Source organism: Poecilia latipinna, unplaced genomic scaffold (assembly GCF_001443285.1).
Source record: "Poecilia latipinna isolate Pla-1442-1.1 unplaced genomic scaffold, P_latipinna-1.0 Scaffold1451, whole genome shotgun sequence".
In the NCBI taxonomy this organism is placed as follows: domain Eukaryota; kingdom Metazoa; phylum Chordata; class Actinopteri; order Cyprinodontiformes; family Poeciliidae; genus Poecilia; species Poecilia latipinna.
This window is the reverse complement of record NW_015114067.1, coordinates 186,082-189,955: the sequence shown is the minus strand read 5'-3', so window position 1 is coordinate 189,955 and position 3,874 is coordinate 186,082. Positions and strand designations below refer to the sequence as shown.

The following is a 3,874-nucleotide window of genomic DNA, read 5'->3' as shown; positions in this document are numbered from 1 at the left end:
TTTGGGATGAAGACCCGAAATATGACGACCTTCTCGTGCAGTGTGTGAGGTACCTGAGCCCTGGCACTCACACTATCAGGTGCCAAGGAAAGTATGGAAACGTTCAGGTTAACTATACACTGAAATGTGACCCGTATCTGACTGGAGAAAAGTGCAGCCATTATAAACCATCTCCTTAGTTACATGAGATTGGTGTAGCATTTCATTTCATCACATAACTCACTAAATCTGGTAGAAACTCACAATTTAAACATAATTGCTCAACTTCATTAAAGACCTAGCCACATATGTATTTCTCATACAATGACAAAAAAGTAAAGATTTTGTGTAACATTTAATCACAAGAAATAACTATGCTTTAATATATGCAACCAGAAATTGTGTTCCCTTTAATGACAATAAAATTTTTGAAATTGCTACAAGTTGTTGACTTTGTATATTTTTGACAAATCTTGTATTAGTTGTATGAATTATGTTTTATATGTGTTACTATAAAAGAGAGAGAGACGTAGTTACGTTACAGGACGTGTCACAAAACTATTTGGTCAAGACCTTCTGTATGTAGCAAAGCGAAGAACCAGGGGACAAATTCCAGCCACACCCAAGTGGTTGTAACCTCATGTCACAGAATCACAGACTGGACATCTTTTTCCCCCTCAAGTAACCCAAACTCCAGTGACCCAACCTCTCCTTGTGGTAGATAAACCTCAATTCACTCAGTAAGCTTCATTCAGTCGCCTTCACAGTCTCATTTCAAACTCCCTTCTTTCCTCTCATCTCTCCTACCTTCAGAACTCAGACAATCCTGATCCAGTTGCTCCAGGACAAGAATCACACACTACACTCATTGTTCTATTCAAAATAAACTTTATTTATCTAATTTAATGGTCTCCTGTATGAGTTCTGTATGTGGTCAAGCTAATAGCTCCCATTATGACAATGTGTTGTGATTCATTTTAATGAATACCTTACTCCTAAAATGGGTGGGCCTTTGTGCTCTGGTTGGAATGAAAGTACCAGCAACCCTAGTTTATGAAGGAGGATTTAATAGAAATGCATGACAATAAAACAGGGCTTCATAGAAGCCTGGGGGATTATGGGTCAAATGAAGGAATATGTCTGAAACTTACAGGTCAACCAAGAGGAATTACAGATGAATTTAAAGCACAACACAAAATTATTGCAGGATTTGAATCCATCTGTGTGCTTTTTCTGTGCGCCAATGCTCGGCTGCTCCAGAGAGAACAATTCCAAGAAAAATACACACAGAGTGGGTCAAATCTAGTTGCCCAAACTGAAGAACTCCTGTCTGTTTTATGAGTGCAACACAATAAATCGACTGGATGCTGTGACGCCTTAACCCTCACCCCCTAAATCACCAAAAACGGCTGAAAAGGCATACCCAAATTAAATCAGATGCTGTTCTGGAATAATTTGAAGTTCATGAAAAAGCTTGGTCTTTTTATGAAGAAGACAAGCTAAATGTTCTATTTATGCAGTCAAAAATACTCTAACTGTAAGTAGTTTGTAGCTATTACGTTTGCCACACACACAAAAAATAATAATTTTGGCTTCACCCAGATTTTTCATTTTTATTTCTTGTGAATACACATTGAGTGATGACTGTATGGACTGGCAAATACAAAAAATCTGTAATTTTGGACATGTTTATTTTTCAGTATGTACAGGTGTTGTCCAAGTGTGCCATTCAGAGTCTCCATTTGGCATCTCCAAATGGCACACTTGGACAACACCTGCTATACAAACTTCAAACGGCTGTAACTCCTCAGTCATCAATGATGGCTCTAATGAACAATAATCATCAGAGGAATCCTCAGGTAGACGCATTATTACAGATAGTGGAAATTGCTTATAATTATATAGATAAAATAGCATATCTGGGGGGGCGAGGAGGGGTTAGTGTACAGTCAGACCTCCTTCCCCTTGTTACAATACATTGTCTGTCCATCCGCCCCATCCATCCGTCCATCCTCCCCCCAGCACTCAATGGTACGCTAGCCCCCCGCCATCTCTCCTTCAACCCCACCCCACCCTTCTAATGATACGCCAGCCCTGCCTTCAACTTTTCTCCTTTGCCTCCCGCCCCTTCTAACGATTTGCAACTCCCCCATGTGTCCCCCCGCTCTCTAACGATACGCTAGCCCCCCTCAACTTCTCTCCTTCGCATCCTCTTCCTTCTTCGCCTTCCCCCTCCTAACAATGCACTAGACCCCCCAATTCTCCCCCCCACCTTCTCTCTTTCTTCTTTGAAACTCCTCCCCGTTCGTTCTGCACCACCATTGCTCTTCGGTATGCTCTACCCACCTTGCTCTAACTGTAAAAGTGGACGACTAAGAGTTTCCAGTATTCTCAAATCAAAAACTTGTCAGCACTCTTAGGGCCATAATAATCCACTCCTGTGAGTTGTGAAGTTCTGCCGAAGAAACGCATCCAGTTTTGACATGTTCTGACAACGTGTCTCTCCGCGGCTCTCCTTTGGTGAGGGTTAAAAAATACAGCTGGATGTTATAACCTTTTGACTTTTCTGTAGCACGTGGCATGAAACTGCATTCATCACAGGAGTGACTGCAGGATAAAGCTATTTTCTATAGCAAGTCAACAGCAGACTACAATAAGTATTTTTGTTGTATCATATTAATACTAATATGACATCATTAAAATACTTAAATAAATTTCAGTTGCCATTATATTGTTTCCTTATTGACTGAAGCTAAATTTAAGTTGTTTTTTATAAATTTTTCTGCCTTGCTGTTAAACCTTTCCTTCATTACAGTTCCAGAACAACTGTTTGTTCTACCAGAATAAAAAGTTCCGGTAGAACTGTTCGTTCTGTTAGAATTGATACTTTATACAGAACACTGCCAAAATAAAAAACCTGAAATATTACCAGCAGTAACAAGAAACAAAGTAACTACATTCAATTGACCTTTAGACAATGTTCTGTATGAATCCTTATCTCTCCAGGGCTGCTGCTTTTTAAACCACAGTTCTCATCTCAGCACACTTAGAAACATTGCTTGTTTCAGCTTCTTTTCGGTCTGTTTTGGAACAGGTAAGACTTTTTAATATGCTAAAGGAAAATAAAATTAACTGGGGAAAAAAGAGTATCTTTGCTTAGAATACACTGCAGCAAATAAAAATATTGTGTTTATTGAGTTCTAAAATATTTTTTGAAGACAATTTGATTATGAATTTAATTTCACTGATATTAATATGGTGGAGGTTTGTGGCTGTTTCTTGAAATCAAAGATCTGTGGATCTCCAAAGCTGAATTTGTTGATTCATTGCTGGTAAAGATGTGGCTCTGTTTTCCACCTGGTAATGGAGATAAGTTCAGACTTGTGTTGTGTTCTTTTTTGCTGCGACTATATAATCATGTAACTGTTGTTCAGGGGTCTTCTACTGACTGTGTTCAGTGAAATGGATCTTCGAAAGTTTTGGGAATCAAAATTGTGGAAACCAAAAATGTTGTAGCAACCTCACAAGGTGACATCAAAATAATTGGGATTTAGAACTCACGTCAACATTTGTCTTATTTAATTACTACAAATTGAAATCCATAATTTATTATTCATTATTAAAGCCAAGCTCAGTTTCTAATGAGGGAATGAAGAAACTTTACACACAAGGAATGATCACCGACATGCTTATTTCTAATTGAGTCTGAGAATTTATTCACTAAATAGCCCAACTTTACAGCTGAATTATTCTGTGAATAACTAATTTCTTTAACTGGCATGTAACCGAACTACTGATAAGACAAAAGGAATACATTGAATAAGAAAACGGGAATTAAATCATGTTAATGAATGAGCTTCAATGTTTGTTCTTTTCACAAATATCTACTGGCTGA

The 3,874-nt window shown here is 38.2% G+C and overlaps 1 protein-coding gene across 1 annotated transcript in view; it reads left to right on the top strand.

Moving 5' to 3' along the window:
• Positions 1–3,874, top strand: part of LOC106962706 (perforin-1-like) — a 31,528-nt gene that overhangs the window by 9,049 nt on the left and 18,605 nt on the right. Inside the window, exon 3 of the mRNA XM_015057276.1 lies at positions 13–107. The gene's annotated coding sequence lies outside the window, so the exon portion shown is untranslated. The remainder of the gene's footprint in view (positions 1–12; positions 108–3,874) is intronic.